The sequence below is a fragment of the Arvicanthis niloticus genome, chromosome 4, assembly GCF_011762505.2.
Source record: "Arvicanthis niloticus isolate mArvNil1 chromosome 4, mArvNil1.pat.X, whole genome shotgun sequence".
In the NCBI taxonomy this organism is placed as follows: domain Eukaryota; kingdom Metazoa; phylum Chordata; class Mammalia; order Rodentia; family Muridae; genus Arvicanthis; species Arvicanthis niloticus.
In genome coordinates, this window is record NC_047661.1 from 7,667,838 (window position 1) to 7,681,993 (window position 14,156).

At 42.0% G+C, this 14,156-nt stretch overlaps 1 pseudogene; it reads left to right on the forward strand.

Moving 5' to 3' along the window:
* Nucleotides 1-4,472: 4,472 nt before the first annotated feature.
* LOC117706793 (igE-binding protein pseudogene) lies at nt 4,473-8,315 on the forward strand (annotated as a pseudogene).
* The last annotated feature ends 5,841 nt before the right edge of the window (nt 8,316-14,156 follow it).

The following is a 14,156-nucleotide window of genomic DNA, read 5'->3' on the forward strand; positions in this document are numbered from 1 at the left end:
CTTTCAAGCAGTTTCTAGCCAAACCCTTGCATATACATCTATCCATCACATATGAAAGATCTATCACAGAGCATGGAAACATAATTTAGAGATGTACTTTACAATCAGAAAAACACTGTCAGAATATCTTGGGGCTTTATGGCCAAGCCAGGTAGTTTTCATGGTAGGATATTAAAACTTGTCAAGTAGATTTGATCCTATTCTCTTGTTGTCAAAAAGGCATGATGACATAAGCATTATTCATAAGAATGACCCTGACAGGAGATTTCCTGGTGAATGAAATAAAGAGAAAATGTTGCACTCTCTTGACCAGCTCTCCTCCAGCTCAAGTCACTCTGAGCTCACTATTTAGACAGAGCTTTTGCCTCTTTGGATCTCATCTGTGTCAGATTTAGTAACTTCAGAAATGCATTTATAAATAAAGATTCTAAAATATTCTTGCAATAAAAGAAGTTGATGTTTTTACTTCTTTTTATATTTTTTACTGAGAGAAGACTGTTTTGAAATTGATCACTGTTTACAAACTTAAATCCTGTTTTCTTTCCTGCTAGGAAACCAAATATTTAGCTGGAAATTCTGCACTGATGTTTTTCTGTGCCAGCACTGCTAGTACAACATCTCTCCACACAGCCCTCATTTCCATGAATACATTCTGTACTGTGATGATTCTAAGAAGACAAGAATCAAATTTGACATAATAAGTGGTTTTTTTTAAAGAGTTGATTTGTTTAAAAGGGTCATAAGATCTGCCCTTACCTGGGAACAGTGTTGGGATTTCAGGGTGGGCTTTTGCACCTTTTCAGACTCAGAGATGGAGCTGGTTTGTAATAACTGATACAGGGTGAATTATAAATTTATGTGCAAAACAGAACTTCAGTTTAAGTCTTATATAGAAGGTGGAATATTAAGCTCAAAAGAGTGATAGATACAAAGATGTAATACTAAAATTTAAAAATTCTAGAAAAAATGAGAAAAATATCAGACTTTAAGACTAAAGTAGTCACAGGCTTGAATTATGAAGAACATTTTATAATTTAACTCTCAACAAAATTTAAAATCTTTTAAGCTATAAAGTCTCATGCTAAGAGGATAAAGGCAATAGACAATCATGTCTCCAAACTACCTCACTCCTAAGGGTTAGAGGTTCATGGGGCTACACCTAGGTCTTTAAGTGGGATCTGTGATCCATCTTCTAACTAACTTGTACCACATGCTTGAAATTATTTCAAGCATTGTCATTCAAAAATCTTGGGCAAAGGAGAATACCACTGTGTGTTATTTCATACAGCTGCATATACTTTCTTTTATCTCAAAAGATACTAATATTTTTAAAGTTGTAGGAATCAGAGAAATGGCCAAGCCTGACAAACCAAGTTTGATCCCTGTGTTCTATAAGGTAGAAAGAGATATTTGAATCTTATAAGTTATCCTCTGACCTACACACAAACAAACACACACACACACACACAATGGATAAAAAGATAAATAACTGTAAGACAATTTAAAAAGAGCTGTGGGTTAAATAATTCTAAAAAGCCATTTTTAGCTCCACTTGTTCAGAACCACAGCCACCATTTCAGCAGAAAAATGTAACCGAATTGTTAAGCCCCGAAGAGAATCTTTTCCCAATCCTCGGGCATTCTCTTTAGAAAAGTCTTCCACAACCTCATGTAGACTTCTGTGTTATCTATGTTATCTGAATGTAATGGAAGAGAAAAAAAGTTTCTATCTTCAAAAGACCATTCTTTATAAAAGAAATGATGTTTGAAGGCAGAAATCATTGAATATTAGTTTTAATGGACAAGTCCTGAACTAAATCTCCCAGAGACCTAACCATCTGTTTAACTGATGGCATTTCATCATCCTTTTGGTATCCTTGAAAAAAAAATCAAAAGTTAGGATAGTCACTTTTAGTTAGTAACTGCCCTTTTTATCATATATATATATATATATATATATATATATATATATATGATATATATATATATATATATATATATATATATGATATATATATATATATCATATATATATATATATATATATATATATATCATATATATATATATATATATATATATATATATATATATATATATATATGGGGGGGTGTTTTGTGTGTGTGTGTGTTACACAAGACATTTGCTGAGTCTTCCTCTATTATTCTCCACCTTGTTCATTGAGACAGGGTCCCTAAATTAAACTCAAAGTTCACTGGTGAGGCTATTGTGGCTAGTGAATTCTGTCTCCATTTCATGGGTGCTAAATTATAGGACAATACCAGAAGGATGCCATAAGCATTTGGCAGTGAAGTGGGCAGTCAATATATGATGCAGATGCTCAAGCTTGCAAAAGTAATGTGTTAAATACTCCTAGAGTCCTCTCTCCAACCTTCATTGTCAATGTTTCTACATTATCTTTTTATTGTGTATGTATATGTATTGTGCGCATTATGCAAACAAATATTTAAAGACATATTTTAATTGAAATAGAATTATATTACGTTACTCTCTTCTTTACCACCATTAAGCTTCTTCTACCCCTCAAGTTGATATCCTCTTTTTCTTTGATTATTTTGTTACAGAGAGAGAGAGAGAGAGAGAGAGAGAGAGAGAGAGAGAGAGAAAGAGAAAGGGAGAAAGGGGGAAAGGGGATGAAGGAGGAGAGAGAGAGATAGGTGCACACACACACACACACACACACACACCCTCATACCCATGCTGATTCCATTCTGTTTGGTGGTGTGTGTATCTTCAAGATTATATATTCTGCTTTGGACAACAATTGAACAGAATCATCCCAGGGGGAAGCTAATTTTTCTCCCAGAAACCATTAGTATTTGTAGTTCTTTGTCTATGAGTGGACCTTAGAAAATGTGGATAGTGAGGAAGTTCTTCATGCTGGTTTTGTTGATAGGCATTTGGGGAAAACATCCGTTATTCAGCCACTATACCTAAAACATGCGCTTTTCTTCCAAAATTCTCTTACGCCACTTAACCCCCATAGCCAAGTTTGGGGAGTCACTTTTCATTTCAACACCAAAATAACAGGAGCTGTAAATATGAGACCACACTATTATAGGCTGAAATACAGTTATAGTAACAGTTGGTACAAGGGTGCATGAAACTCAAGTCAGACTATATCATGCTTTCTTCTCAGAATGAAATTTTCATAATTATTTCTAAACAGCCAAACATTCTTCTGACATCCATTCCTCACAGCTATCATAAAATTCACTTACCTGATGCTTGAACTCATTTCCATTGTCTCAGATACAATCAGTTTTGTATATCAGAGGAAATCCTATCTGGATGACTTTCTGGTGGAAAACAATGTATGCAAACATTCCACTTATATGCAAAGGCTTTCTCCTGCTTGTCAGTTATTTTCCTTTCATATTCTTAAAATAAGTGCCATAAGAGTCCCCTGTCCTGTTTTCTTGACTTTATTGATGACAGAAGAAAGAGCAAGGATGGCCTGAGGTCCAGCATCAAAATAGGAAGACAGACTTGCAGAGATAAGTTGCAATCCAGCATCAAGGAGTTGATGTGGCTTCAAGTTTGATTTTTTTTTTTTGTAGGAGATAGTTTATTTTTCTTCTCAGGCTTAGAGCTAAAAATGTAACGTCAGGACTGATTTATATCAATATGGAAGATTTGCCTAGGAAATGTGTCTTCCAATGTCTCTAGCTAGAAAAAAAAATAAGTTTTTCTCCATAACATCAGCATGACCTGAATTAGCATGACCTTCCACTGGCTGCCTCTCTAATTCTCAAAAGCAGATGCAGAAAATAACACAGTCTGGTCTTTTTCATCAGCAGGATGACTAGGGACATATTGTGAAAGCAAATGAAGCTTTGTAATCGTTAATGTTCATTACATGAAAATTTTGTGATATGTCAAACTGAAATGCTAAATATGGAGTAGCAAGACTGTACTAGAAAAAGAATCCTTTGGAAATGATAGCTGTCTTGTTCCCCTCTGTAATTCCCTTCACCTGAAAAGTGTCACAACTTTCTGATCCCTATTGAACTTAGAAATGTTCAACATACAATTGGAGCACAGTGAATAACTACTTAATTGATTCTGGCCTGTGAGAAGGGTGATGAATTGAGTCACAAGCATGTGTACTGTGTGTGCTGGCTCCAGCTTCCTGATCTACACAGAATGATCTCACCTGAAACATACAAGAAACTAACTCACCTACACAGGCCCTACCTGGTACTCAAGCTCTAGTTCGCTAACTGATGTACTAACTTGGACTTTGCTCTTCCCTCTTCTTTCTTAGGTACTTCTTTCTTAGGTACTACATGGCATAGAAGGAGTTTGTTTTGGGTAAGATTAGATTTAGTTTCACCATCATCATTCTGTCTCTATGCTTTGATGATAAAGCTACAAATAAGATGTGTACATTGTCCTCTGAAAATTTTGCAAGGAATTGAAGAGGAGAGAAGGAAATAACAGATGTGGAGCATGGCAGTGACATCATGGGCAGAGTGCTTAAACCTGACTCTGAAGGGAGCTCAGGCCTGGAAAAGTTTACTTAAGACCCTAGTGTTTGACTTGATCCTGGAAACTAGGTCAGATGTTAAGAAACAGAGAGGATATTTACTTGTGAAGAATATTCATCCTTTTAATCTCTTCCCTCTCATATGGGAACAGAAGAGATTTTACAGGATAAATGATAGCTTCCCTGCATTCTAAAGGGGGCTTATTATATTAGTGTAAGGCCTGGAGGTATTACCCATGCTGACCCTAGATGTGAACTTCCACCCACCCTTATTCCATTGCTTTTAGAAATAAACTTTGGCCTAAGACACAAGACCTGAGTCTCAGACACAATCTGATTACAAGTTCCAGCTCTGCAAATTACTTAACCTTTATAAACCTAGTTTTCTTCTTGTCATGAGTGTGAGTGATATGTAAGTCATTAGGAATATTTGGGGATATAATGCAAGAATGAAGGAAAGAGGTAAAACCTAACTAACTTCTCTCTCACAAGGCAGTAGAGAACTATGAGGAAATGCTCCTTTTGAGAATTTTACCTTATATTATTACACTTACCCACCATCCATCACTCATAGGGAAAAAAACCCACAAACATATACACTAAAGCAAATATTTAATTTGAAAACGCAGACTTGACTTTAAGAATGTTAACAGAAGCAAAAGTCACTGAAATATGCCATAGTCCTCTGCTGGGTACAACACTGAAAGGCCAAGTGGCCTACAGTGCTATTCTCCCTTTCAGTCACTGTCACAGCAGAAACCAGTGTGGCTTTTTCTCCTTGCTCCGTGGCAGCACCTAAGTATTCAGTGCTGTTTCAGGGGACAGCCACACATGGCACTGGCCACCTGGGATTGTTAGATAAGGTGTGAAAGTAAGAAGGGCCATTGTTTTAACTTGAGCAATCTGTGTTATGTTAGATTCCATACCAGGAATATGGCTTATATGCTGATGAGTTAGTGAATACCAACTTTCATTTTGGAACATAACTTCTGAATCAGCTGTGGTGACTGATCAGAGAATTGTGTTTGCTGCCAAGTCTGCAGACCTGAAATTGATCTCTGGGTCCCACAGTGTGAAAAAAGAATTAATACATACTAGCTGTTCTCTGACCTTCAAACATACTGTGGCATATGTGTACTGTCCTCTACACAGATACATACACACACAGACATACACACACACACGTACATACACACCAACACACACACATACAAAATAAATGTAGTTTTTAAAAAATATAAACAAATTCTGCATTCCTGGTTGTTCCTATGATATAGTTATAATGTACTAAATGTAAAAAAAAAAAAAAAAAGTTATATAAAAAATCATTTGTTGGGGCCCGAGCTACCCCACGTTTGGGGGCCAAAATATTGCTGACCGCTCTATCAATGTTTGAAACCACAAGACAGAGTGTGATTCAATCCCATTTATTCGTCAGTCTCTCTTCCTAGTCCAAGTCCCAAGTCTTGAGTTCCTAGTCCCTAGTTCCTGGTCCTTAGTGCCTCAAAGTTCCAAGTTTCCAGTTCCAAGTCCTAGTCTCATCCAAGTACAAGTGTCTCATCCTAGTTGCCTATCTCGAGTCTTAAGTGCGTACTCAAAGTACCTAATGTCTAATCCAAGTTCTTCCTCCAAGTACCTAATACCTAATGCCTGTCTCAAGTGCCTACTGCCTAATTCTCTGTTTGCCTCTTGCCTTTTATATGTCTCACTTCTAAGCCACACCTCTGAGTTGTGAGGAGCCGCCCTCACATTCACCATTGCAAGATGGCGCTGACATCCGTTCAACCAACTGACAAAACAGGTGGTTTGCGCGTGTGCTAGTGCACTGCCTCACCTGTGACACAATACCGGCCAACGGGCTACAGCCAACCATTGGGTGCCACATCCTAGGCGGGGAGCAGTTTCCTATATAAGGGCTGGGATTTTGCCCCCTCGGGGTCCTCTTCATCTGTAAGCTTATGCTCTCCCTCTCAAGATGCATAAAAGCTTTACTGCAGAAGGATCCTGTGTGTGCCGCGTCGTTCCTGCTGGCGGGAGGTTGCGTGGGCTATCTGGTGCCGAAACCTGGGTTATCTCGACCTTGTCATCGTCAGCACCTCAGGGAACCCCTCGATTCAGAGGAGGATTCAGAACTGCAGGGAGGTACATTCGGAGAGGTATGTCTGACCCTGAAATTTATGGCCTGATCTTCACTGTGATTTTCATGGTCCTTGTTCTAGTTGTTAAAAACTGTTTAGGAGATGAAAACTATAAGGAAGCAGTAAGTGAAGGGCAGGTTACTCTCGAGGGAGTTCAGGACAGCATGTCAGAAACCGAATGGAGTGAGAGTTTGGGCGCGCGCAAGAAAAAGGACGTCCCAAAAAAGAAGGATAGGCACCCTCCTAAGACAGGAGAGATACCCCCGATGGAGTCCAGTATCCCTCGTAAGGAGAGAAAGGGTGGGCTCTACCCCTCTTTGGAGCTGGAGGCACTGACCCTCGACAGTTTGGAAAGCTCCAGTGATGATGACACCTCTGGTAAGGATACTCTTAACTCGGAGGAGGAGGCTGAGTTAGATGAAGAAGCAGCTAGATATGAGGCAGAGAGATATCACCCAGATGATAACAAGAAATATAAAAAAATTCCTAGAATTCCTCCTCAAAAGACGGTGCCCTCTGCACCTCCGCCTTATGAGGTGCATCCTCCATCAGGTTACTCGCTTGTACCAGAAAAGGTGAGGAGAAAGGTCAGGACTGTATTTTCTGTTTTTGAAACAGAAAATGGAGGGCGAATTCATGCACCAGTAGATTTCAACCAGCTTAAGGAACTGGCCGAATCTGTTCGCAAGTATGGGACCAATGCTAATTTTACCCTGGTACAGCTTGATAGACTTGCCAATTCAGCATTAACACCAGCCGATTGGCAAATGATTGCAAAAGCCGCCCTCCCTAATATGGGCCAATATATGGAATGGAAAGCACTGTGGTATGAGGCTGCACAAGCACAAGCCCGGGTCAACGCTACTGCCTTGACCCCGGAACAGAGAGATTGGACTTTAGACCTGTTAACAGGTCAAGGGGCTTATACTGCTGATCAAGCTAACTATCATTGGGGAGCCTATACCCAGGTCTCTGCCACGGCCATTAGGGCATGGAAGGCACTTTCCCGAAAAGGGGAAGCGAGTGGACAACTCACAAAGATAATTCAAGGACCCCAAGAGTCCTTTTCAGATTTTGTGGCCAGAATGACAGAGGCAGCTGGGCGTATTTTCGGAGATGTAGGTCCAGTCGAGCCCCTAATCCAACAGATAATTTTTGAACAAGCCACTCAGGAGTGCCGAGCAGCCATTGCTCCACCTAAAAACAAGGGCTTACAAGATTGGCTTAGGGTCTGCCGAGAGCTCGGAGGGCCCCTTACTAATACCGGGCTGGCGGCTGCTATTCTTCAATCACAGAGGCGTCCCCTGATGAGACACGGTCCAAAGGTCTGCTATAATTGTGGCAAGCCCGGTCATTTTAAAAAGGATTGTACAAATTTGAATAGAAAGGTAGAGACTCCCACTCTTTGTGACAGATGCGGCAAGGGATATCATAAAGCTAGTGCATGCCGTTCAGTAAGAGATATTAGGGGCAGACTCCTCCCCCCCGCTGGATAATCAGTCAGACGAGATGCCAAAAAACGGGACATCGGGCCCCCGGTCCCAGGGCCCTCAAAGATATGGGAACCGACTAGTCAGAACCCAGGAAGCCAACAGAAAGAGAAATCAGGAAATAACCCAGGAAGACCCACAAGGGTGGATTTGCGTGCCTCCTCCAACTTCTTACTAATGCCACAAATGAATATTCAGCCAATTCCAGTGGAGCCTATAACACCCTTGCTTCCCGGAATCATGGGCCTTATCCTCAGCCGAGGATCACTGACCCTGCAAGGTTTAATAGTGTACCCCGGGGTAGTGGATGGCCAGCATTCTCCTGAAATACAAGTCTTATGTTCTAGCCCTAGAGGAGTTTTTTCTATTACAAAGGGAGATCGAATAGCCCAGTTGCTATTCCTCCCTGAGGTGGGAAGGGTCAATAGAATGGGAACAGAACAGATGGGCTCCTCAGGTAGTGATCTAGCTTACTTAATGATTCCCTTGAATGAAAGGCCTAAACTGCGTTTAAAAGTAAAAGGAAAAGATTTTGAGGGTATTCTAGATACCGGGGCTGATAAGAGTATCATCTCCTCACACTGGTGGCCCAAAGCATGGCCCACCATTGAGTCATCACATTCGTTACAAGGCCTAGGATATCAGTCTTGCCCCACCATCAGCTCCACAACCTTGACCTGGGAATCCCCCGAAGGACAGCAGGGAAAATTTATACCTTATGTTCTTCTTCTCCCTGTTAACCTCTGGGGAAGAGATGTCTTACAGGGTATGGGTCTCACCCTGTCAAATGAACCTATTTTTACAAAACCATATTCGGACCAGGCAAGAGACATGATGATTAAGATGGGCTACAGGGAAGGTAAAGGACTGGGAAAGTTGGAACAGGGCAGGGTGGAGCCTATATCCCCTAGTAGAAAACAAGATAGAAAAGGGTTGGGTTTTTCCTAGGGGCCGTTGGGGTAGTACAGCCTATACTGTGGAAAACAGAGGACCCGGTGTGGGTTCCCCAATGGCCTTTATCCTCTGAAAAACTAGAAGCTGTAACAAAATTGGTAAAGGAACAATTAGAGCTCGATCATATTGAGTCTTCTACCTCACCTTGGAATACTCCCATCTTCATGATCAAAAAGAAGTCGGGAAAATGGAGATTACTCCATGACCTCAGAGCTATTAATGAACAGATGAAATTGTTGGGCCCAGTCCAGAGGGGCTTTCCTGTGCTCTCTGCTCTCCCTTGTGGCTGGAAGCTCCTCATTATAGATATTAAAGATTGCTTTTTCTCCATACCCTTGTGCCCTAAAGATAGGCCTAGATTTGCTTTTACTATTCCTTCCATTAATCATATGGAACCAGACAAGAGGTATCAATGGAAAGTCTTACCCCAGGGCATGGCCAATAGCCCCACCATGTGTCAAATTTTTGTTCAAACAGCCTTGGGACCGCTAAGACAATGGTTTCCCACCTTACTTGTCATCCATTATATGGATGACATACTTTTGTCACATAAAGAGTTAAAAATATTACAAGAAGCCTACCCCTGTTTGATACAAACTTTGGCACAATGGGGGTTACAAATAGCAGTGGAAAAGGTTGAGATCTCTGAGGTGGGCACCTTCTTGGGGACTGTTATTTCTCCTACCAATATAATTCCCCAAAAATTGGAAATCTGTAGAGACCATCTGCACACCCTCAATGATTTTCAGAAATTATTGGGAGATATAAATTGGCTCAGACCCTTTTTGAAAATTTCTTCAGCTGAGTTGAAACCTTTATTTGATGTTTTAGAAGGAGACCCCCATATCTCCTCTCCTAGGGCCCTTACTCCTGCCGCAAGTCAGGCCTTAAAAAAGGTAGAGGATGCCTTGCAAAGAGCTCAGCTGCAGCGCATTGATGAATCACAACCTTTATCCTATGTGTTATGAAAACCATTCGGCTGCCAACTGCCGTGTTGTGGCAGAAAGGGCCCTTATTATGGGTTCATCCGAACGCCTCTCCTGCCAAAATTATAGACTGGTATCCCAATGCAATTGCCCAGCTTGCGCTTCGAGGAATAAAGGCAGCCATTACTCATTTTGGACGAGAGCCTAACTCTCTCATTACACCTTATACTGCTGTGCAAGTACAAGTTCTGGTGGCCACCTCTAATGATTGGGCAATCTTGGTTACCTCCTTTTCAGGACAGATTGATAATCATCCTAAACATCCTGTTTTACAATTTGCATTGAATCAGGCTATAGTATTTCCACAAATTACAGCTAGGCAACCTCTTAAGGATGGGATTGTTGTATATACAGATGGGTCAAAGACTGGTCTGGGTGCTTATGTAGTAAATAATAAAGTGGTGTCAAAACAGTTCAGTGAAACATCACCTCAATTTGTAGAATGTTTGGTGGTACTGGAGGTCCTTAAAACCTTTCCAGGGCCTCTTAACATTGTGTCAGATTCCTTTTACGTGGTTAACGCAGTTAACCTTCTTGAAGTGGCTGGAATCATAAAGCCCTCTAGCAGAGTTCATGGCACCTTTCAACAAATACAGCTTGCTTTGTTGAATAGAAGATCTCCTATGTATATTACTCATATCAGAGCCCATTCTGGACTCCCTGGCCCTATGACTTTGGGAAATGAGCTAGCACATAAAGCTACCAAGCTCGTGGCCGTTGCGTTATCATCTCAAACAGAAGCAGCAAGGGAGTTCCACAAACATTTTCATGTGACGGCGGAGACCTTGCGTCGCCGTTACTCACTTACCAGAAAAGAAGCCAGGGAGATAACAAAATTGCTGTGAATTCTTGCCTGCTCCTCATGTGGGAATAAACCCACGTGGCATAAGGCCTTTACAGGTCTGGCAGATGGATGTTACTCATGTCCCTTCCTTTGGAAAGCTTCAATACTTACATGTCTCTATTGATACATGTTCTGGTATTATTGTTGCCACACCTCTAACAGGTGAAAAGGCCTCACATGTGATCCAACATTGTCTGGAAGCATGGAGTGCCTGGGGGAAACCCAAACTCCTCAAAACAGACAATGGACCAGCTTATACCTCTCAAAAATTTCAACAGTTCTGTCACCAAATGGCAGTAACTCACTTGACTGGACTTCCATACAACCCTCAAGGACAAGGCATCGTAGAACGTGCCCATCGCACGCTTAAATCATATTTAATAAAACAGAAAGGGGGAGTTGAGGAGGCTCTCCCCCCAGTACCAAGAGTAGCTGTTTCCATGGCACTCTTTACCCTTAATTTTTTGAATCTTGATGCTCAAGGCCACACTGCGGCTGAGCGTCATTGTATAGAGCCTGACAGGCCAAAAGAAATGGTAAAATGGAAAGATGTGCTAATAGGAAAATGGAAAGGCCTGGATCCTATTTTGATAAGATCCAGGGGAGCTGTTTGTGTCTTCCCACAGGAGGACGAGAATCCCTTCTGGGTACCAGAGAAACTGACCCGCAAGATCTTTGAACATGAAAAACCGATGCTGCCAAGGTCTACAGTTGATCATCATGATGAAGATGTTGATAAGCCTGAGGATGGTAACAGGGACACCATGGTGGGGGATTATGACAACCTTCCCAATTCCCATGCCAGTGACCAATAAGTCTTTGGGCTTGGCCTATATTCCTTATGATGATCAGATTCAGAGCGTACCCACCAATAACAGCTATCGCCTGTTAGGAAGTTTATGTTTTATATTTTACTTTCTCCCCAGATATTAGCACATATTATAATGATACCTTTATGGGATTTAATTTCACATACATGAATCCGAGAAAGGCAGATGCGAATCCGTTTGACCAATGGCTCCTTTGTGGGGTAAACAGAAGTTGCACCGATCTGTCACCCCTTGTTATGCTAGGGAAGGGGGCCACCGCTAAGGGACAATTGTCATTTGACTGGACGGGTACCCTTGGTGGCTCCCTTGGTAAAAGAAAATCGGGGGGTAGCTTTAGTTGGCAATCTGCTAACACCAAGTATACTGAGTTTAAGAGCATCACATTTGGACCTACTCCGGTCTGTGTATGGCCACCTTTTGTTTGGATAATGAGCAATGATAGTTCTATCTGGAATGAGACCTTGACATGCACACCTAATACCTGCTTTTTTGTTCTCTGCTGGAATGCTACAATGTTCCCTTTTGCCATGGTTACCCGCTTGCCGAGATTTGTTCCTGTGCCAGTAGAGGCACCCAACACTTTAGCCCATTTTAGAATTAGGAGAGATTTTGGAATTTCTGCCATTATAGTGGGCATTATTGCAGGGGCTGCTGTAATAGGATTGGTTACAGCCTCTGCCCTTGCATTATCCTCCTCGGTGCAGGCGGCAGATTCTATAAACCAACTGTCTGCATCAGTCACTTCAGCATTGGATGTACAAGCCTCCGCCAATTCGCAAATCATGGGGGGATTGATGCTAGTGAATCAGAGGATTGACCTGGTTCAAGAGCAAATTGATATTTTATGGCAGTTGGCTCAATTGGGATGTGAACAGAAGATGCCTGGGTTATGTATAACATCCATACCTTATGATAATTATACCCGCACCACTAATTTGTCAAAAGTTTTTTCTCAGTTTTTATTGCAGAATTGGACCCTAGAATTCGAAGAAATGCTTCATAAATTGCGCTTTGCCATAATTGAGGTGAATTTGACCCTCCTTGATTTATTCTTGACCGAGGGATTGTAGTCATGGATCCATTCAGCCGTCTCCTTCTTCAAAGAGTGGGTGGGGGTTGGTCTGTTTGGAGCTGCACTCTGCTGTGGGGGTGTGTTACTCCTCTGGTTGGTTTGCAAGCTTAAGGCACAAACAAAAAGAGACAAGGTGGTTGTCACCCAGGCACTCACGGCACTAGAACAAGTTGCCTCCCCCTATATTTGGCTCTCTATGCTTAGGCAATAGATCGCTGGCCGCTCAGCTCTTGCACCCCAAGAGGCTGCTCTCACTGCACTGGGTAGAGTGAGCGTGCTTCAGCAGCCCAGGAGAGTTGCATGGCTAAGCACTGCAGCAGAATGGCCCTGCAGTGTTAAATGGGCCTATTCTGGGGAGATATGTCATCTTGCATGAAGGTTGAGTGCCTAAAATAACCTTCCCCCAGGAAAAATGGCACAGAGAGAGTTGTAGGCTATATCAGCCCTTGCACATCGCTGGGGCGTTGCCCATTGCACACGATAGGGTGATCTTGCCTTACTCTAATTTGCTTACTGGGGATTTGACCTCTATCTCTGCTCTCAGCATTGGGTGGTCTATTGCTTGATGATTAAAAGAAAAGGGGGAGATGTGAGGAGCCGCCCTCACATTCACCATTGCAAGATGGCGCTGACATCCGTTCGACCAACTGACAAAACAGGTGGTTTGCGCGTGTGCTAGTGCACTGCCTCACCTGTGACACAATACCGGCCAACGGGCTACAGCCAACCATTGGGTGCCACGTCCTAGGCGGGGAGCAGTTTCCTATATAAGGGCTGGGATTTTGCCCCCTCGGGGTCCTCTTCATCTGTAAGCTTATGCTCTCCCTCTCAAGATGCATAAAAGCTTTACTGCAGAAGGATCCTGTGTGTGCCGCGTCGTTCCTGCTGGCGGGAGGTTGCGCGGGCTACTAAGTCATGCCTTTAAGTCATGTTCTTAGGTCTTGTCTCTAAATTTGATCTCTAAGTCACGCCCTTAAGTCTCATACACCCAAGGGAAAATCCTGAGTATCTAAAACAAGATGTTATCAGAGTGTGCTCAGCTCTTGTAGGCTATTGTAAGCAAGTCTCTTATCAGGGTATATGGCTCAAAATGGCTGTAAGGATGATAGCCACCTTCTGTTGTCTCCCCACAACCATTGATATAGCCTACTAAACATACAAGAGTGGAGGACAGTCACTCTGACTTCTGAATACAATGAATTATTCTTGCCAAATTGATTATCAGACTCTTTACCATGCAACAGATGCAAGCTAAGCTTTCTCTGATCTGTTCTCTTTCCCCTTCTTTGGAAATATCCAAAGAAATTCAAGGAGAAAAATATGCTTTAAAAAA